Genomic DNA, 22,692 nt, shown 5'->3' on the forward strand with positions numbered 1-22,692 from the left:
TCATGTTGCCGAAATGTAATACCCAGCCGATATTGCATTATTAAACGGGCACTTAGCCGCCCAATGAGAGCGGCCAACCGGCAGTTATGCAGTTATTAAATAGCGCCGATTATCAGATATTTGGCGAGAGGCCCAGAGGGGCAGTCAAAAACAAGTTTTGCGGGAATAATTAAGGCGGTCGATTGTGTAAAAGGGCCCGCAATTTGTTAATTATTTTTCGTGCAATTTTTATTTTCCTGTTTTCTGTTTTTTCGCGATTGCAACGGGCAAATGAACACGAAACGCAATTACCCAGGAGGCAAAAACAAAAGGCTGAGCACAGGACATTCGCATGTTTCGCAATTGCACACACACAGGGGGGATTAAGTATTCATAGAATCATTGGGAAATAATCAGCAGAGAAACATGCATGATTTATCATTCATAATGCTCGGTCACTCCACCAATCGCCAGTCGCCACTCCCCATAGCCATTAATTAATTGTTTATTTAACAGAATTGTCCCGCAATTAATGCAGCTATCCACCTGGTACGCAGGCACCAGAAACCAGAAACCGGAAGCGGAAACGGAAAGGGGGTTGGGACCACCACACGGCTTCCGGCTCATCAGCTGCGGCGGATGTGGGTGCGCTGCGCCTTTGGATTTGATTTGTTTGTCTAATTAAACATTTACTGGGAAATCCCCTTAATAACGGAGCCGATTATCCATTCATCCTCTCTCCCATTTTCCTTTGATCCAACGTTCAAAAGTTGAAAGTTCGAGTGGAAAACTTTGGGCCGGCAATCAATACAATTATTGTTGTGCAAATACCCACATAAAATCACATAATTATGTCTCTACTTCGGTTTAGAGTGGACCTTGTTTCCCAAAAAAAGAATACAATTAAAACTATCTCTGCTTTAAATGCACTTCATCAAATTGAAACATTTAATATGGCAAATAACGTATTTACCTTTGTATAATATTAACCTCCGTGTCGCATAAACTTTTTCCGTGTAAGCAAAACAAATAAATAATAATAGAAAATGTCCTCTGTCTCGGAGCGAGGACATCCCTCTAAAGCATTTCGCCCCTGACCAACTCAAACAGCCATTGGGGAGGTGGATAGAAAGAGGGTGGCAAGGAGGAGAAAGCGTTTTCCAGCACACTCTCAATTGTTTGTGGTGCGTAAACATAAATAAATTGTTGAATATTGCTCGACTTGGTCCTTGGAGAGGCTCCACCCCGCTTTCACTCCCATTTCACCATGGCCATGGCCTTCACCCAGCCTCCCCCTTAAATCCCCCCTACCCCCAACGCCCCTTCGACTCCTCCTTGATGTGCTTTTAATGATTTATGGCAGAATGCAAACAACCAAACGGAGCTGGGGCTGAAACGCAGAAAAAATTCAAAAAAAGAAGAGAAAAACAAGAGGGAACGTTATAGTCGGGTGCCCCGACTATCAGATACCCGTTACTCAGGTAAAGGGAGTGCGAGGGAGATGGAGATAGAGATAGAAAACGTTGATCACGCATAACTTTTTAACGAATGGTCCGATTTGAAAAATTTCTTCTACATTTCGATAGGTATTGATAAACACAATAAAACTGCATTTTTACTTTTCCAAAATATTAAAATTTTTAAAATCGTATATAAGCGATGGTGGGCGTTAGAGGGGGCGTGGCACCATTTTGAAACAAACTTGCGCTGCGTAGGAATTCCTAGAATCTGCATGCAAAATGCCAATCTTCTAGCTTCTATAGTTTCCGAGATCTCAGCGTTCATACGGACAGACGGACAGACAGACAGACGGACAGACGGACAGACGGACATGGCTAGATCGACTCGGCTAGTGATCCTGATCAAGAATATATATACTTTATGGGGTCGGAAACGCTTCCTTCTACCTGTTACATACTTTTGCACGAATCTAGTATACCCTTTTACTCTACGAGTAACGGGTATAAATACTGAAAATAACCCAGCTACAAAGCGAAAGCAAAGTCTATACATTCTGTGGTTTCCAGAATACCCCCAACCCCATTCCAAGCCCCCCGAGACCGCAAGTTTACTCAATTTGATTTGCTGCCCTTGCCCGGCTCTCACGATTATTGTTATTAATTTTGCGAAAGAATTTTCGGCTCTGCGGCATTAATAAGAAATGAGAGGAGCCCAATCGATAGTTGTTGGTGGCCCGTGGCCCGTGGCAAAAGCACAAAGTTTACCCCGAGGGACACACACAACCGAAAGAAAGAAGCCAAAAGATCGCTTTAATTTCGGCCCAAAACTTGAGCACTTAATTTTATGTCCAGAGTGATAAGTTTGAAGCCATGGAACAAAAAAATGAGACACCACAGCAAAAGTATTCTCGGAAAAACCAATTAAGAAGCCACCAACATGATTTAATCTCTCAAAGCACCTTAAATATTGGGTACAAAGTAAATTCAAATGAAATGTTAGACGTTACGCAAGTTATGAATAATTTAAATGGGATTTCTTAAGAATTAAATGTCAAAACTTGATAAACACATATTTTTCTATATAATTTTGCACTGATATTTAATGTTAGTTAAATAGATCCTCAACTAACCAAAGCAATTTGAGTATCCTTGGATAATCTTTCAGGACAATACCTATAATATGGACAAAAAAATATTTTTTAGTATTTTTTTATATTTTGTAAAGTTGATTTTAAATTGTGTTTTTGTAATACTATAAAAGCTTTTGTAAGAGCTATAAAAGCTTTTTTACTCTGTCACTGATTTTAAAGTTAAAGTCAAAGAACTGTCACGTCCGACATCCTGGATATGCCTATATTTATTTTGAAGTTAGTAGCTTAAACAATTTAAGAACATTTAAATTTTAATTAAATCAATAGTTTTAAGGTAGTATTTAAGGTATTTTAACAACATTTAAATTTTAGTAAAAAGTGTCACAAAATCTTACCTAAACATTAAAAGTTACTTATAATATTTTCAATTCAAATTTTTGTTAAACGTGTCAAAAAATCGTACTTAAATTATTATTATTTGTCCTTCGAAAATACTTTGCCCAAGAGTTAACTTTTTTTTAAAACAGTGTTAATTTCAATAACGTATACACAAACATTCCTTTTTATAAAATGTATTTTATGTGTTTTTTGGGTTTTCTTTTCTTTTTTTGCCGGAAACTGGATTTTATTTGGAAAGGTCGAAATTGTTGTGACAAAAGTTATGCCAGCGAGAAATACTTGGCCTGCATTTTGCAATTAAAACAAAAATGTGTAACGATTGTCGGACATTATGAAAGTGCGACCCCTTAAAACCCCCTCAAAAACGCCCCTTCTACTATTTTTCAGTGCTCTCTGTGCACTTGGCAGCGGCCCCAAGTGGACATAAATTCCACTTGAACTCATTCCTCGTCTCGCTTGCTTTCATTAGCTTGGAGCCTTGGGGCTGCCCAGAGGCATTCCCCATCCTGCTGTCCTCCTCCCTTATATATCCCTACCCCCCACCCCCCTGGGAGGTTCTACGCCCCTTGTGGACACCCCACTTGAAATAGGGGGTGCAAAAATGAAACATTATGATGACAGTCGCGCTCGTGTGTGTGTGTGCGTGTGTTGGTGTGCAAAAATTGAAATTGAGAATGGCAAAATAATGAATTGTAAATTGCTTCGACACACACGCACGCATACGCACACACATGTAAGTATATTAATTTATTTATTATGCTGCGCAATAAAATCAAATAAAAATGGCTCCCCAGCAGCTTTTACCCATCCCAATCCACATCCCCGTTTTCCCTTTTGCAGCACTCTGGAAAAATTGAAAAACTAAAATCGATTTCCGCTTGACAAATAACTTAAGTGGCAGTTTATACATGCACACACGAGTGGCGAGTGGAGAAAATTGTGAGAGCTGAGCAGAGAGTTAAAAAACAGAAAAAATATTCCACACGATTAATTTTTGCGATCCATTAAAAAAGATTTACTCAAATTGACAGAATCATCGTTGTGGAGGCTGCCGAAAAGCCGAAAGCCAGCAGGAGCAGAGGAGCAAGTGAGTGTCCTTGTGCACAGCACATAGCATTGCCCACGGCCTTCTGGGCAGAAGCCACCCCGAAACCACCCCCGAAAAATCCAGCGAGTGTCTCAATTTGCATGCCATAAGCTGGATGGCCCAGAGGGGGCGTGGCACGCTGGGGAATAGTAAGGGGCGGGGGTTGGCGTAAAAAAGGGGGCACATTAAATGCATGTAATCATAAATTCACACTCATTAAGAGATTTGGCGAGCAGTCAGCCAACAATGAACAGCAACAGCGATGGCAATGGCGACGGCGATGGCGACAACGACGACGACGGGCGGAGTAATCGCAAATTGAATTTATCCCAGAATGGGATCACAGCGATTTGGATACCCTGTATGTGCTACTTTGGCAAAATGTGGGGTATATGTACCAGGGGCTTAGTGAAAGTCAAAATTAAATTAAAAAGCTTGATATGTAACGATGATCGATTTGATCTTATGTGGTGTCGAATTTGACTTGATATGCGGGAGTATACAGGGTATCACTTACGGGCGACTACACATCCTCCCGGACTTCAGACCTTTTTATTGCGCCTCTCCTTTTTTTTTGGGTGTGTGGGGGTTCATTTTAAGTTTGCATGTGTGAGTGCCAAAAGCAGACCCAAAACGCACACAACTACGCACTGTGGAAAGACCACAAAAGCTCTCACACACACGCACACTGGCACAAAACCCACGTATGCTTTACCCTTTCAACGCCATCAACCCCTCGACCACCCCCTCACCCTCCCCTCCCCTCCCCTCCCCGACCACTTTACTCGCGCCGCATTAGTATAAAATGTAAATTAAGTTAATGGTAATAAAGTGTCTATTATGTAAGCAAAACTCACTCAGACACGCACAGACACGCACACACATGTGTTTGGTTTCCCTGGCTCTGTCTCTTTCTCTCTCTTTCTGTCTCTCTCACTTTTCACTATCTCTATCTCTCCATCTCGCTCTAACTGCATTTGTACAAACGAAAATATTTTAAGTGATTTTGAATTAGGGCACTCCAACATAAAAGCGAAAGAGAGGGAGAGAGAGAGAGAGAAAGGAAATGACCAAATAGTTATTGATAGTTAATTATGCACTTATCGATAAATGTCAACGATTAGACTAGGCATCGAATGCAAATGATGGGCAGAACAAAGGGGCGGGGTTGTGTAAACAGAGCGTGTGAAAATCGCACAATTAACGTTTCATTAAACCAATTGAATAACTGAGCCTTTGATTGGCGTGGCAACTTGAGCATCTGTTTCAACGGCTTGTGGGTGAAAAGTGCGGAAAACAGGGAAAACCAGCAGTAGGTCGCAATCTTTAATTAATCAGACACTAGAGACGATTGAACCCCCGAGTTTTAATGCCAACCCAAAGATCAGAAGCCCTGCTTATGCCCTTAACAAGGAATTATGGCCACATTAAGCATGGAAAGCCGCTTAATCCCAAGAAATCAAATTAAGAAAATTCGAAATGCACAAGAGCGAAGAATTAAATACACTTTTTGGTCGCTAGGATGCTACCAGTGGCGGATCTAGGACTTGGTTGCATGCTTTTTGAATACCCAACTTTCTACCAGAGTGCCTCCCATTTAAGCAACTATATTTTCATGAAAAAACTTTATTTAAACCTTTATATCAAATTAAGATGGCCAAAAACCCCTGGGGGCTTGAACTTCAAGATTTATTCAAGGTGATTACAGTACATTTGACTAACCAAGAAAATAGTTGCCATAGCCAAAGTTCTAATCAGCATTTGGGCCAAAAACTCCCGAAACACCAGCAGCATCTTGACAGCCTGACAAATTGACAAACTGACGGGGGGGAAAAGGCGGGGAAAAATGGGGGAAAATGGGGTCGAGTGAAAGGAAGCTGCTCGCACAGACGCATAACTTTTAAGGGCCCCACAAAAACACGGCCATTACATGTGGCCACCATGGCTGCCAAGGCCCGAAGCCATCAATAAAAGCACAGCACACAACTGGCAGCGCTTTAGGCCACATTAAAAAGCGTTGGTTGGACATAAACTGGCCAAAAATCGCACAATTAACCGAGAGCCCAGAGAGCCGCGCTTGGCCATTAAACGACCATTAAGGCGAAGTTTCTTTCGGGTAGCAGGTGTATGTGAAGGGGGGGATGCAGAACCCAGGAGATGGGGGTTGCGTTGAGATATAAGGGTGATGACTGGTTCCCGACAGATAAGCCGCCCCGGGTCTAAGCCCTCGAAATAAATTGGGAAATTGTGTTTGGGGCGACGAGGGGCTGTTATAATCCCATTGCTTTCTCCTTTCTTTCCCCGACGAAAGCTACCTTGATCTTGATGCCAATTTGATGTTTGGCATTGGCAAGGCGGCAACTACGGAAAATGGCACAAAACGCAGCTGCAGCCGGAGTCCTTGACCCAGATGCGTGTGTGTGCAGCAAGGACGACGCCTCGACTGTTGCAATGTCGATTCGAGCGCAAAAATCTCTGCTCTTTTTCACCGTGTTTCTCTGCGGATAATTACGTAAATCTGTTTAAGCTTATTAAGGGGAATACAGGACCTCGTGACCCCTGAAAATACGGAACGTGGCAGGCAGAAAGCCAACTAGCCAGTGGCGTAGCCAGGAGTTACTTGAGGGGGGATGGTTTTTATTAAAAATGTTGAGTACCATAGTTATGAAAACCATATCTTCCATAGTATTTCACCCGAGGTTTAAAACCCCCCCTTTATCTACGCCTCTGCAACTAGGAAATGTAAAGGAATCTCCCCCTTGAAAACAGATTGCAACATTTTCCCTGCCACTTGTTGGGCGCCAAGAGGCAAACAGAGACTACCCCTCCGCTCTCAAGTGACTTGCCGAGTGGCAGGGAGGACCAAAAGGACACCGGGACACCGAGACACATAATTGGAAACCTCCCTTCCCCATCGACACCCATGCACGTGTACAAATATTGATGGATAGTTGCACACCAGCTTCACCGAAGGGGAAAACTCTCTCGTTCACTCGTTCAAGTCATCAACTTTCAGCGCCGATAAGTAGGCAATGGATTGGAGCCAAGGAGGATATGTGCACTAACTTGTTTTCCACTCGCACTCGCACTGGCTCACATATCACGCATACGCTCCGGATGCCAGGCGAACCGAAAATAGCGCAAACAAATCGATACTTCTACTTCTATCGCTGCAAAACGGAGCTCGGATGAAAGGCTCACATGGCAGGCTTCCCCGTGAAGATTAACCAAACGGGGGAAAAAAATGAAGGAAAGAAAACGGAAAGGAGCACTAGAAAGCGTAGAGGCTTCTTGGCATCTTGGCTTGGCTGACCGAAAAATAATTGAAGCCACCGGAATTTCATGTTTGTGTTTAGTAGCTTAGTGCTTGAAATATTGCCAGCGAAATTAAAAGAATTTAATTTAGTGCATTTAAACCCAGTTGATGTGTTTAATTATTTATAAGCTAATTGAGTGTGAGAGTGATGGAGATATGCAAGTAGCAAAGCAGGTAGGCGCCACCTAGCGGAAAATGAATTATTTGAAGGAATTTTTTGTTATATTTCGGTTGGTTTTATTAATACTACTTATACAAAAAATATTTTAAAAAGAATATAAAAAAATATAAAAACAGATCATAAAATCTTAAAAACCCCCGTTTAACCAACTAAATCATGTTACCCATTATAGTTTGTTGGCTTTGCTATGGGCAGTCTTTTTTTTATTTCATTGCCTTTTGCAATTTCTGCGGTCTAGTAGTTGCCATTAAATTTCCAATAATGCCGCACGTTATAAAGAAATTTATACACCCATTTGGGCCGAAGATTAGGTGCTTGATTCTTTAAGCGCACAAAAACTCCACCTCGAATCGGCAAACTTTCCATTTCGTTACCGTTTCGTTCAACTTTCTTGCAATTTTCCATGCCGTTGCCCAGCGGCGTCCTTCGTCCTCCGACCTCCTTCACTCTCCACTCCAGCTTATTGATATTGCAATTTAGCCAACATAAATTTGACAGACCAAACAAGCGGTAAAAGGGGGGCGGCTCCGAGCGGCTTGTTCAAGTGCCACTTGTGTGTGGAGCGTGGAGCTCCAGAGCTCCAGAGCTTCAGAGCTGCGGGCAACAAAGGAGAGGCGGCCAACGGGTCGGCTACGTAATGCGAAATGCTGCTGCTGCTGCTGGCCACCGCAGAAGCCAAAAACTGGGCTCGTCTTTGTGCTCCTCCTGCGGCTGTTTATCTTGCGTGTGTTTTGTTGATTTTACCGATTTCTCTCGCTTACCCACCACGCCCACTTCCCGCCCCTCTTTTGTTAACTTTTTTTTTTTTTGAGTTGACGGGCATGGAAAATTGTATTTCATTTTATTTCGCTTTTCGGTTTTCGCTCTTCGCTCTTTTGCGTCGAGCTTGGGCAACAAAAAAAATAGAAAATAAATAAAAATAAAAATAAAAGTTAATTTTCGCTTGTCGCTCTAAGCCAATTAGTGCGGTTCTCCCCCTCAGCCCCCCTGCTACCCCCAGTGAACAAAAAATCTTCAACGAACCAGCAAATAAGGCCAAAAGCAGTCGAAAAAGGGAAAACAGCAACAACAAACTAATTGAGTAAACAAAGTTCGGCTAAAGTTGCCAGAATTTTTTTACGTTACTTCTTTGCTGATTTTCAGATAGATAGAAAGAGAGAGAGGGAGAGAGAGGGAGAGTCGCTCTGCCTCTTTCTTCGAGGGGGCTATTTTTAAACTTGTTTTATTGATCCCTTAAAATAATTGCAAGGGCAGACAACAACAGCCCAAAGAAATCTGCTCAAAGAATTTTAGTTTAGTTTCGTGCCGGGACTCATCGTCATACTCCATCCCTCCCATCCATCATCATAATCATCTTTACTCGAAGGCTAACCCGAAAAACATTTGCAACCACCTCAACCTCAACCACCACCGTTCCCATCATTCTAATCATCATCTTCATCGTCATTATCATCATCGGGAATCATCGAGACGCGGGCGCCTCTTGAGTTGATTTAGTTTTCGGGGCGGGTCTTTCGAGGGGCGGAAAACTTTTCAAAAATATTTGCCTTTACCATTTGCTTGGGTCCCCTTCTAAAGCAACCCCCCCTTTCCACCCCACTACTGCCAAACTTTGCTTATAAATTTCGATGATTGCACGAGAGCAAGGCGAAATGGAGAAGAACTGCCAAAGACATACCACCCCAAATACCCCACCCCAAAAAAGGGGTAAGGGTAAGGGAATTTGAATTTGAAATGGTGACTTGAACTTGAATGGAAGCCTGGGCCAGTGGGACTGACAGTCTGATTGAGAATAGGTACTCGGTACTTTGTATAGGCCCCGAATTCTATTTATAAGGCCAATTCACTCGCAGCGGCAAAGGAAACGGGTTAAATAAAGTGTAATTGTTAAGGGAGGGGGAAGATTTAAAGGGCAGATAACCGATACTTTAAAAGGTGGAATACCTTGTACCTCAAGTTATTTTCAGTAATTTTGCTAATAAAATATTTAAAATATAATTTCAACTAAACAGTATTTCTTCTAAAATATATTCATAAAATTTAGAAAACCTGAGTTTTGGTTTTTTTTTAAAGAAAAGTTCTTAATAAATGGTTTTCAAAGTACCTTAAGTTATTTTTAGGAATTTTGTTTATTAAATATGTAAAATATATTATTCTTTCAACTAAACAGTATTTCTTCTAAAATATATTCATAAAATGTAGAAAACCTGAGTTTTTGGTATTCAAAGTAAACTCTAACTTTAAGCTATCTAGTCTATAACTCAATGAGCCAAGCTCTCTATTACATTTGCTGGGCAATCTCTCAAAAGATTTGGTTTTAAAACTCGCTTGCCATAAAGCGAATCCTCGCTGATACCATCAAATTTAGGATGCCTTGGCGTGTCCTTGCTCGTCCTTTTCGCAATGCCATTGTCCCAGCACACTATACCTTGTATCTTGTATCTTTTTCTGCGCGTTGTATGCAAACTTTTCAGATAACAGAAGCAAAAGGGGGTGAAGGTAAGGGGTTAGGGGCTGGTGTACCCAGGAAACGTGGAATGTTACTTAAGTAGGAACGCCACCGAAGTCGCATCGTGATAATGGAGAAGGTTTCCTTGCGCGCCTCCTCTTTTGCCTTCGATTCGATACGCCCCCGCCCCCCTTTCTTTGGAGAACCCCTCCCCTGGCGAAACCCTCTTGAAAACTCACCCCTTGGGCCGCAATTTCCGTCTTCACTTGTGTTACACTTGCGTTCTTTTCTCTTACAATTCTTCTCCTACTTTCTTTTTTTTTTTAAGCTCGCAGCTGACTGCTGTTGCTGCTTCTTCTTCTTCCTCCTCCTCCTCCTCCTCTTCCTCCTACCGCTCTTCCTCTCCTCTTTGTATTGCTTATACACTCAGTTACAGTTAAGTTGAGTTTGGTTGAGTTTGTGTATCTGTTACGCGAGTTTCTATTTCTCATTGCCTGTGTATCTGTATATCTGTGTATCTGTTTATGTGACTGTATGGGTATGTGTATGTGTTGCCTATGTGTGTGTGTGTGACGAGGCAGCGACATTGCCAAAGTTATTTCATAAATTGTTGCCACAGAGAGAGAGACACAGTGTTTTTTGCGAGGCTCTACTCATTTTCCATTATTTCTCTTTTTTTCTCCTCTTTTTTTTGTATTTTTTTTTGTATTTGATAAAATGTTGCTCGAGGGTAAAACACACAAAAAAGGTGTGCGTGTGTGCGAATGTGTGTGTTTGTGTGAGGGGAGCAAGCTAAGGAAAAAGCGGCGTCAGTTGCCTTGTTAAAAAGGCAGAACGAGACATTTTGGCATGCCCATTGTTGATTGAGTGGAAGAGGGAGGAGGAGGGGGTGAAAGCCAAGGAGAAAGCGGAGAAAGGCGGTGGAAAGTACTAACTGTAAGCAACACGCAAAAGGCGCAACAGGCGGCTGTCGTCCAAGGAAGCTGGCAAAAAAAGGAAAAAAAAAAACAGAAAAAAGGAAAAGAAATCTCCACACAAAAGAGACAGACCAGAAAAAGGGCCACAGGGCGGATGAGTGATGCACACAAAAATATAAGATCAACTTTAAAGGGAAATACCTACTTAACCTAAATATACGAATGTTTTCCTTTTCATTTTAATATTATAAAATAGTCATTATTTTTTTTATTTTGTAAAATTAAAACTAGTTTACAGAACTAAATTTAATGGAAAGAAAATGGCATTGGAAACTGAAGTTCTTCGGCCTGGAAATATTATTTAATAAGTATTTAAAAAAAAATAACTATTTAATATGATTTGAAATCCAAATGGTCATCATTTTATATTATTTTAAGAACAACTTCAAGTGGAAATACCTACGTAACATACAAAAGCAATGTTTTTCTTCCATTTTAATATTTTAAAATATTATTTAATAGGTATTATCAAAAACCGTATTACATACAAAAAATATAAGATCAACTTCAAATGGAAATAAAAAACATAACATAAAATTCTAATGAATTTTTAACCATTCATATATTTTTAGGTATTTTTTAATAGATATTTTTTTTATATGAACCTAGATCCCTTGGATAATCATCATCATATCAGTTCTTTTTCGCTGTGTACCTGTGTGTGTGAGTGTCTCTCTCATCGTCGCCATCGCAGCTTGTTGCTTTGCCAACTTTTCTGCTTCTACTGCCACTTCCACTTCCTCCACTTTTGCCTGATTCTCGGCTCGCATTTTCCCTCCTTTTTTTGCGAAACTTTTTTTTCGACTTTGCTTTGCTTTCATGTGACAGTCGGAGCGAAGCGTTAGTTGATACACTGCTCGCAAAAAAAAACCATAAAAAAAATGCAAATAAAAAAAGAAAAAATGTAGAAAAAAACACCCGGAAAGACAAAGGAATTTTTGATGGATTGCCCAAATGCAGGACGACAGAGACTGGCACATGTGGAATGTAATTGCTAGAGTATCGGATTAACGTTGTGTGAGTGAGTGAGTGTGTGTACTCGTGTGTGTGTGTGTCAAGGTCACTGCCAACTGCCAACAGCTGTGTGTCCTTGTCTAACCCCAAGCGGCAAACTATCAGAAGCTGCAGTTTCTCATTTACCAACCCTACGCAACGCAACCCAACCCCCCTTTTGGCCCTCGCTCAACTGTCCAATAACTGTCAAATTCTGGCTCAAATTAAACGGAAGCCGAAGTCGAGCTGCTGGGCCAAGCGGTTAGGCAATTATCATACTTCGGTGGGGTTTTCGGGGGCAATAATTACTGAATAAGCCACAGCATTTCTAAAGCCGTTACAGCCGCGGGAAACTAATTTGACATGCAGTTTGTAAAATGCATTAAATATTTAACGGCAATCCTTGTAAACACAGCACAAGCACAACGATATTGAAATTTGTGTTCATTTACGAGAGAAGCACTTAGGGTTTCTAGTAGGAAGTAGTCAAAAATTGTGCCCTATTATAATTAAAATAAGTTGAGATTGCAATTTATGTAATACGAAAAAACAAGCATTATCATTTTAACAGCACTGGCGTTTAAGAATTTTGGCAAATAGATTAAAATTTTTTGTTCATCTTCTGTATTACATTGTACTAATTGTAATATTTACAAAAACTGTTTAAAATTCTTAAGTTTTAAAAAACTTTTTTAACAGCGCCTAAAAGCATGCTTTTAACAGTTAGTACATGACCTTTATTGTGCCCATAAGAATCACATTGAATAGCGCCTGAAATTTAGAAATTTACATTGGTTTTGTAGTATTCTTCACTATTTTATATTGGCTTTTAAGTGTTTTTCCAATGTTACTTCCCGATTTATGTGGAATATTCCTTAGAAAAAACCCGTTGCCTACTCTTAGACGCTCTTATAAGTCAATTTAAATCTCCAAAGATTCTGCAAAGCTGAAAATCGCTTAGAAAAGGCATCAACTATTCGATATGAGCACGCCAAAGCGCTTTCTATGCTTTATTGTGGCTCTTTGCATTAAAGTAATGACGCTACTCGGCCGTTTAATCGCATTAGGCAGCCCCAACTGGCCGTAAACTGTTTTCAAACATGTGCATTGGACCATTAGCACTGTGTGTGTGTGCAATTACAACGCGACAAAAATCAGTGCAGCAGTTTTCCGCCCTCATTTTTCCGACACCACCCCTCGACTTTTTTTTTGCAAGTGCAGGGCGACGGCGTCTCGATGTCTGCTGGGGAAAAGAAAAGGAACACGAAAGGAAAGGAAAGCGGAGCCGAGTGCGCAACAAGTCAGAATGGAATGGAAATGAGTCGAGCGGAACGGAGATGGCAATAGAAGAGGGGTGAGGGGTGTTGGGTGGGAAATGGCTGGGAAAATGGGGGGTTGACTTCCAACTGTGTGCTAATGTGCATGTGTGTGTGCGTTGCCTTCGCTTAACGCGTTTTTCTTAATGCGGCGGCACCTCGTCTAAAAGGAATCGAGGAGGGTTGTCACACAAAATATTACAAGTGATTCTTTTGATAAGTGCTCTTAAATATTGTTTTTTTGGGTTTCAATTTGTTTCACCGGCTTGTAATAATTATTAGATTAATACAAATTATTTACTAATGTGTGGTGGGACAAATGTGATAATTAACTGCACATTTAAGGATTATAAGGGATATTGGTTATTGTTTCAGACAATTAGAAAAATTGTAAAACCGCAGAATTTATTAATATACACCCAAAAAAAAACTTGATATGAAACGATGATCACTTTGATATTATGTGGTTTCAATTTTGACTTGATATGCGGCGTCTCAATTCGAGATGTTGTAAGTAGGCCATTTCGAATGTGTCTTTCACCCTTCCACTCATGTGACTTTAAGCGCTATCTCGCTCTAATTCGAATTGAGAGAATTTTTCTTCTCGCTCCCACTCACTTAATTTATGTCGCCATATTGCTTTTTTATCTCGTATTCGAAGTCAGAGGATCTCCGAGAGAGAGAAATCGTCAAAACGTTTTGCGTATAAATACCAGAAATTTACCATGCGCATATCGATTTGATCTCGTCGTGTTTTTCTTTTAAATTATTTTCCTTTTAAATGTTATATTGAACAAAGAAATAACAGTGACCAAAAGCAATACTTACAAAGAGCTTAATATAATCGTTTTCAAACAAAATGTAAAATAATTCGGCAAATGTGAACCTTGAACCTTACTTCATAAAATATAAATAAAAACGTGACCTTTAGTCAATGTTCGTTTCGTTTGATAGATACGAAAACCCATTTCGTATAATATTTTCAGTCTGTTTGAGGCACTTTCCCCGGCACTTTTCCCCAATTTATCCCCCCCTTTCTTTCTGCCAGCCATTTCATACTCATTTCAACATTTATGTGCAATTTTTATGCGCCACCTGCCAAGCGCTTTAAGCAAGCTACACCCCCATCTACCCATTGCCCATAATCCCGAGCCCCACTCGCATGCACAAATAATTGCAACATATTAATAATGTCTGCGACCATGCCCCCCTTTTGGCCGCCCTCTCTTTTATGGCTTTCAATTTGATGCGAGCAGTTAATAGCCCAAACACAAAGCCAAAGGAAGTTGAAGGGTGGGAGTTGGAGTGGCAGCAGCGAGGTTAGCGCAGGAAATTGCATGAGATTTAACAAATTTTTCTTGACTCCCCGGGAAGACAAAGATATCCCGAAACCTCCCCATCCTTCTCCTCCTGCTTCTCCTTAAACCCCCGCCGTTGGCAACTTTAATATGAGCTTATTGGCTTTTGGTAGCTGCCACCATACCAACCCACCCAGGAAAAAAACAACAAAAAAAACAGGAGACAACTCTTGGCTACAAATTTTGACGAGCTCAGCAATCTGAACACGCATGTGGCAGATGCTCCAGAGGCGCCGAGGCCGGGTGCCTCAAGGGGGGGCGACCAGAACTGAAAACACGTAGTTGGTAGCAGGTCCATCGTCTCCCGTCACGTTATACGTAACGTAATGAGATTTTGCGGCAGCTTTGTGCATTGCGGCCAACGCACCATGTTCCACTTTTGGGCCCAGTGTCCCTGTTCCTGTTCCTGTCCCTACCCATGTCCATGTCCGTGTCCGTGTCTGTGTCCTGCTACCTGGCTGGACGTCGAAGGTGTTCAAAAGGTCCTGTCAATATTCCCGATTAAGGTCCGTCTTACGTGAGCTCGGCTATGCACAATCTATCGGTAGGAAAAGCAGTGCCAAATGGAACGGAACGTGCTTAAGGAGGTGCCAATGGGAGCTAGAGAGATTAAAACTCGCAAAGAATTCTTTAAATTTAAATTTTGGAAGCCATTTAAATGGGTGTCTAAAATAAAGCTTAAAAATGATCGATATTTTCGATATGTTGACAATATCGATGTTTTGAAGGGAATACTCAAATTAAATGTCGAGAAATAGCAAACTGTCGATATTTTGTAGGCTCTACTTTGAAACCAATCAGGTGGGTGTCTAAAACTCTAAACCCTTCTTGATGATACCAAAAAGATATAGAAGCTTTAATGTATGCCCCGATAGTCAATTTTCCTTTTCATCCGATCATACAAATGTTCAAAGATATAAGAGAGTATCAAAAAAGCCGCAATAGTTTATAAAAACGGTTAAGTATGTCCAAAAGTATGATATGAAAAAAAAACCTTCTTTGGGTATAAAACTCTTCTTGATGATATCAAAAATACATAAAGATTATAACCTCTGGCAGCCTCGATAGTCAATTTTCCTGGTCTTTTGTTCTTTCTTATTTTTAAAGATATGAAGGAGATGCAAAGAAATCGCTAGGGGCTTTAAGTAACTTTTAAATCTGTCTAAAAGTGTGCTACGAAAAAATGTTTTCTTTTGGATTTATAAATTATTTTTTTTGTGAAATAAGTGCACTCCTTTATGTGCTTAATCTTTAATGTTTTCCAGGAACTTAAAATTTGTATTGCCTTTGGATTTTAAAAAAGCTTTGAAGCTTATCAAGCTCCTTTAATGATATATACGGATAATTCGCTTAGCTGAGTGTTCGCTGTAAATCGAGTCGTTTGGCCAATGCTATGGGCATTATTTTTCATCATCACCATCCGTACATCCGCATGACATGACAATTACCAAACCAAATCCGGGACACAATTAAGGTCGCTGGTCGACTGCTACCGTAAGACCGTGCGCAATGGGAAACTACCATTTCCATTTGGCCGACATCATAAATGCCGGGAAATTTACTTAACGCTAATGCGCTCAGCGCCCAAAGTTAAAGCCTAATTACGTTAAAGCCAAGAGATGTCAGCTAAGGAGCTCAGCGGCAGACAGACGGGCGACAGAATCTCCTGGCCATCTTCAGCCAGACAGACACCTTGTCCAACTACGCAGACCACAGACAGACGTTCACACCGGGCCACAAAAAGAAGGAGGATGGGGGGCTTGAGGTTGCCAAGCTCTGGCAGTCCATAAATATCTATCTGTCGGCAAATCTTGGTCGCAACTACAACTTGGCCAGCAGAACGCATCTGTTTATGCTTCGCCCTGCCTTGCTGCTACCCTGTAGAAGGTATGCCAGGTCTATCGAGCTAATTGAGTTCGAGTTTAAGATTTCAAGTCACTTAGAACGCTGCCTGAAAGTATGCAGTGAAAAGTTAAAAATGATCATCTCTATCTTCTAGCCATCATATGTAAATATATATGTAAGCCAAGATCTAAAGTATACTTTTGGGTCCTGAAAGTATGGTTTTGAAATCTCTAAGGTTGTAAAAGAGCTGATGATTTAAAGGCTCTCAAAAAGATGTGGTTTTATAATCATAGTTGTATATTTAATACAACCTTCTTTTGGGGACCTTTTGAAGTAGACCTTGAAAAAATATCGACAGTTTGCTATATCTATTTAATTTGTGTTTTCCCTCAAAAATATCGATATTATCGAATCGATATCGTCAAAATATCGTTAATTTTGAAGGGGATTTCAAATACAGCACACTTTTTGGGCCCCTTTTGTAGTGGCTTTCAAACCTCTAGAGACCAATTCCATTTACCTAATAGATCCTGTTAGTTAACCAAAATATATTTTATGGGAATACCAGCGAATACTCAAGGGTATTAAGGGAATTGTTTCCTGGTGCTTCGATTCGTTCCTTGGCCTTCCTTTTCAGTTGAGTTTAGTTCGGTTCGGTTGTTGTTTCGCCCGTTGTTGTTTGGCATTGTTTGCATTAGTTGCTCTCGGTTGTTGTTACTGTTGTTGGTGTTTTTGGTTCTGTTACTGTTGTTGCTGTTGGTGGTGCGATGGTGGTGCTTTGCTTGCTGCTGTCGCCTTGGCATTGTTCTTGGATTGGCATTGTCATTGTCATCTGGGGCAGCGTCCTTGTTGGTCCAGCACGTTAATTGTTTCACGTTCGGATTGGCCTCAACTCGGATTGGATTGGATTGTCGCAGCGGAGAATGGAGAGTGGTGAGCAAAGACGACGACGACTAGGAACTCTATTAGTTTTAATTAAACAGCTGAGCGTCTTAGCCAACTAATTATAGTGAATGCCAGGGACGGCGAGCGAAAGGGATGCCCCAGTCCAGTTTTAATCATTGTAATTAATGTGCGCTTGTTAATAACAATTAAATGCGTTTTTTTTTCGTTTTCGCCGCCTTGAAGCTATATATATATACGTTTTTTATTCCTACTTCTTGGGGCTTGAGCCACGGCTCGGCTTTGGCTTTGTCTCGAGCATTGCCTGGCAACACAATTAAGCATTTAATCAATACAATTAAAGCCTTGGGCTCAAGCGAACATCATTAAAAGAAAGGAGCGGAGCTGAACGGAGCGGAGCAACAAAGGCAAACGGTCATATAAAAATAAACATAAAACAAAGCAACAATTCGAGCAACCCAAAAAATACAAAAAGCAACAGCCGCCAAAGAATGGCGGCAAATAAAGAATCGCCAAACTCCGCAGCAACAGGAAGACAATTGGAGATTCGACCTCTAGACACCCTAATTATATAATCTGCATATTTGTCCTCTTTTCTGGAGCCTTGAGCCTTTGGATTAGCTTAAAAAAATAGTGAAGCATTTCTTTGTAAAAAGAGCGACTTTTTTCCCGAAAACTCTTTTCAATTTCTAAAAAAAAATTCAGTATATTTTTAGCACCACCTAAGTAAGCTTGACGCTTTGACCAAACGTTGCATACTTTTAGTAACTCATGTAGGAGGTTTTAATCTGTGCATTATAATTTTTAAACTTTTTCCCTTTTTTAAAAGTTAAAGCCCTTTATTCTATTTCCAGGGAATACAGGAATACTAATTTTTTAACTTTTTCCCAATTTCTTTAAAAGGTAAAGCCTTTTATTCTATTTCCAGGGAATACAGGAATACTTTTGACTGATTTTTCTGATTCCTGGAAACTCAAAAGGGAGTTAACAATTTTGTGTTTTTGCTCGATCGATGCGTGGGTGCGACGAGTGCATCGGTGTTTTGGATTATAGTGCCAAGCGACCCCGAGAAGGCGACAAGTAGGGGGTGGTGGGCGGTGGTTCGGGGCGGTTGGTGAATGGAGCAGTGCGAAAGCTGGATTAAAACTTTTTCTAGGAACCAAATTTAAGCCGCACACAAGGATGCCCGAGCTCGAGCTGGAGCTCCGCCCGAACTGCCTTTATCCTTTGGCAACTAAATCCCCAGTGCGCGATGCCTTTTATGACTTGGCGGGGAAAACGAGGGGGGCGGAAAAAAAAGGGGGGGGGGGGGGTGGAAAAGGAAAAGCGGCAGAAAAAACAGTGCAAGTTTTTACGCAAATAAACGCACGTATTTCACAACTTTTCGCCACTTTCGTTTTCATTTCGGCATTCCTCCTTTTTGTCTTTGTCGTTCGTCGTCCTCTTTTTTTACCTTTTTTTTTGGAGGGGTACGGGGATGGGTGGTTGGAAAATGCTGAAAATTCGCTGCTAATGGAAAATAGTAATTACAATAATTTGCCCGCTCGTTTGCCTTTCTTTGTCCGGCCTTTCGGCCTCCTTACATATTTTTTGCCTCCGCTTTTCTGCCTTTGCATTATTCATGCGATAGCTGCAGGTGGCAACGGCAAACGGTAAAAATAATAACCAGCATTAAGCCGTCAAGTGGGCGGGTTTCCCAGCTTCCCAGCTTTCCCAGTTTCCCAACATCCCAACGCTATCTGTTGCTCGTGTGGGCGTGTGGAAATTAATAATAAATCAAAATTAAATGCTTGCTTACTTGACACTTTGGCTTCCTCTCCTCCGGCTCGTTTTTTTATTTTCGTGCGACGTGTCCGCTCTTATTTTATTACTTTCTGCTGAGTTTTACGTTTTATTTATTTATTTTTGCTCCGCTTTTCGCTTTGCTTTGCTGAGGCACCGGAAAAAAAAGAAAAAAAATACAGACGTTTGTTTTTGAAAGGCAATTAGTTCCGGCGAATCGAATAGGGAAAATCGGTGCTTCTCTTTTATTAAAAATCAAAAAATCCAAATAAATTAAAATTTTTTATATATTTATACTGGACTAAATGGGGGAAAACAGGCTGAGGAACTCAACTCCCTCGCTATTAATATAAATAAATAAATAGGTAAAAAAAAGGCAATTAAAAATCCCACGTTTTTTTATTGTAATTTAATAAATTATATTTGTTTAAAATTCTAGTAGAACCAAACAATTCAAATATAAAATTATATATAATTTTATATATACTTTTATATTTTTATTCCACCCGCTCCTACTTTTTCTTGTAATTTAATACATAATAATTAAATAAATAGGTAATTAAACTGTTCTATTTATTACGAAACAGCCCTTTTATATGGTTTCCGTCCCGCGGCTATGCAGTGCAAATATGAACAGCAATTCAATACAAACCAAACCGAAAGGGCTGACACCAGAGTCAATATGAAAATTCCGTTTAATCCGGCAATTATCTGCATTGGCTGGCAAACAATGCGAATGCGACCAGCAGTCAGTTCTCGATTCTCCATTCTCAGTTCTCAGTGGGAGTATCGAAGGCATTAAGATGCCCCGAACTCGATTATCACCCCATTGCCTAACAATGGCATCAATCAGTCTCCAGTCGCAGGGGGCTTATACATACTACATATATATATTCTTTTCAATTAACACCCCCACCTACCGGTCATAAATAAAAAATTGACAAAATAACCTCCCTCGCGCCCAATCAAATTTATGATTTTCCGGCACTTTGTTTTTCCTGGCACTTGTAAATTACAAACAATCTAAAAAAAATACAAAAAACCTGGGTAAACATGCTTCATGACTTTTACACGATTTTAATGCGCTCTCAAACACTCTCAACATCACAAAACAAAAATCGGCAACAACTTTTATCTCGCTGCTTCTTTTTTATATGCTCACTTTTATGGAGTTTGTTACAAAAACCGAAAAAAAATCAGAACAACAAGAACGCAACAGAACAAACAAATTTATCAAATGTCTGGGTTGATGTGGGATATGTACACTTTCGATTTACCATTAATTGATGCAGGAAATTCACTTGATTCGCAAATCGAATTGATCGGAAACGTAATCGAAATCGCAATCGAAAACAGAATCGAAATTTTAATCGGTTATTTGTGTGTGGTGTTAATAGCGACGGATTAGCGCCAGGTGCTTTTTTGGCTAGATGGCTGATGGCTGATGGCTGAGATGGTCGAGCCGAGTTCAACTTGTTGTCGCGTTGCTGCCCAAAGAGCAGTGAATCCTGGCTCGCAGAGGCTGAGGACTCGACTCGATCCGAGGATGTGTGCGGCCAGCAGCGACGACGATGTGTACGAGAATGAACACGCGAATCCCGAAAGCCGAGCGGCGGCAGCAACAGCAACCAACGGCGGCCGAAAGGACCCGACGAGTCCTTGCCCCAAACTTCGTCGGCTGGTCGAATGGGAAAGGAGAGGGGGCGCGTTGCAGCCTCATCATCGCTCTGTTGGTGTGCGTGTTAAGTGTACGTGTGTATCTGCCAGCAGCGGCAGACGCAGCAGCAGCAACAGCGTCCGACGAAAGACACTGCGAGAAGCAATCGAAGGGATATATTTGAAAAATCCTAAAAAATGTTTTAGGAAAAAGTAAGTAAAAGTTTTGTTTAAATTTGTAACAAAACAAGAGAGAACGCTATAGTCGGGTGCCCCGACTATCAGATACCCGTTACTCAGCTAAAGGGAGTGCGAAGAAGATGGAGATAAAAACTTTGATCCGCCGTAACTTTTTAACGAATAGTCCGATTTAAAAAATTTCTTCTACATTTCGATAGGTATTCATAAACACAATAAAACTGCATTTTTACCTTTTCAAAATATTGAAATTTTTAAAATCGTATATAAGCGATTGTGCGCGTTAGAGGGGGCGTGGCACCCTTTTGAAACAAACTTGCGCTGCGTAGGAACTCCTAGAATCTGCATGCAAAATGTCAATCTTCTAGCTTTTATAGTTTCCGAGATCTCAGTTCATACAGACAGACAGACGGACAGACGGACAGACAGACGGACAGACGGACAGACGGACATGGCTAGATCGACTCGGCTAGTGGTCCTGATCAAGAATATATGTAGTTTATAGGGTCGGCAACGCTTCCTTCTAGCTGTTACATACTTTTGCACGAATCTAATATACCCTTTTACTCTACGAGTAACGGGTATAAATAGGCATCTTTAAAAGACGTTTCTAAAAACAATTAATGAAATATTAAAAAAACTTGGACCGGTGCTGAGATAACGAAATAAAATACCATATTACTTTTTAAATGGTTCACTGCCAACACCAAAACGCACAAAATAAAAAAAAATTTTTAGCTGCCCATCAAAATATATATGTTTACAAAACTTTAAACACTTCTTAAATTGTACAATTTTGTTCAATTAATTTAAAAAATCGATCAGCCTTCAAATCAATTTTTTATTCCTTGCGAAATTTATACTTAATTTAGTAGGCATTGCTATTCATTTTTAATGAAACCATTGTGGAAGGCCCAAAACATAAATTTTGTCATTTTTTCGATCTGGGTAGGAAACTTTCTATTTGGGAGAGAACGTTTTTCAATTATTAAGCATATTTATGAGTTTTTATTGATTTTATAAAAACAAGAGAGAACGCTATAGTCGGGTTGGTGTCTCGACTATCTCATACCCGTCAATCGGCTAAAGGGAGTGCGGGGGAGATGGATATATAACATTTTTTTGATTGCGTATAACTTTTTAATAAATGGTCCTCTTGGGTGCAGCGTAAAATTTTCGGGCAATGAAAATATAAATTAAATAATTTTTTTTAATATGAATACAAGTTCGAAGCCATTTTTCCTAATTCCATATTTGTATGGAAGTTTTTAAGATCCTATTTAAGGTATAAGAAAAAACATTTTTTTTAAGTCGAGTCTTAGAGTCTTCGAGTTGGCTTCAAAGTTTATCACCCATACGCACTATTGCCTCCGATCAAAAAGTTTTTCTAATCAACGTGGCATAGATTTTGATGTTAAGCTCTCCCCATTTTTAACCAATTATTCCAAGAAACTCTTAATTTGACAAGACTAGAAATTGGTGAGCGATTTGTTCGACCAAATTTGAACTGTTATACGTGTCGTATGTGTAATTTTCAAGAATGGATACGTTTCGCAAGTTCTAAATCCCGACAAAAATATGTGTTAAAGACAAAATTAAGAAATCTTACAAACTTCAACAAAATTTCAAAAAATATACAAGTTACATAAATGAGTACTTAAAAAAAAATAACATTTCTACATTATTAACTTAAAAATGTTCT

At 40.3% G+C, this 22,692-nt stretch overlaps 1 protein-coding gene across 1 annotated transcript in view; it reads right to left on the reverse strand.

The window, feature by feature from the left end:
- The window catches only part of kairos, a 36,399-nt gene extending 15,701 nt beyond the window's left edge, over positions 1-20,698 (reverse strand). Inside the window, exons 1-2 of the mRNA XM_017146976.3 lie at positions 20,414-20,698; positions 19,153-19,284 (exon numbers count right to left, since the gene is read on the reverse strand). The gene's annotated coding sequence lies outside the window, so the exon portion shown is untranslated. The remainder of the gene's footprint in view (positions 1-19,152; positions 19,285-20,413) is intronic.
- Between the last annotated feature and the right edge of the window lie 1,994 nt (positions 20,699-22,692).

This window comes from Drosophila takahashii, chromosome X, assembly GCF_030179915.1.
Source record: "Drosophila takahashii strain IR98-3 E-12201 chromosome X, DtakHiC1v2, whole genome shotgun sequence".
NCBI classification, from domain to species: Eukaryota; Metazoa; Arthropoda; class Insecta; order Diptera; family Drosophilidae; genus Drosophila; species Drosophila takahashii.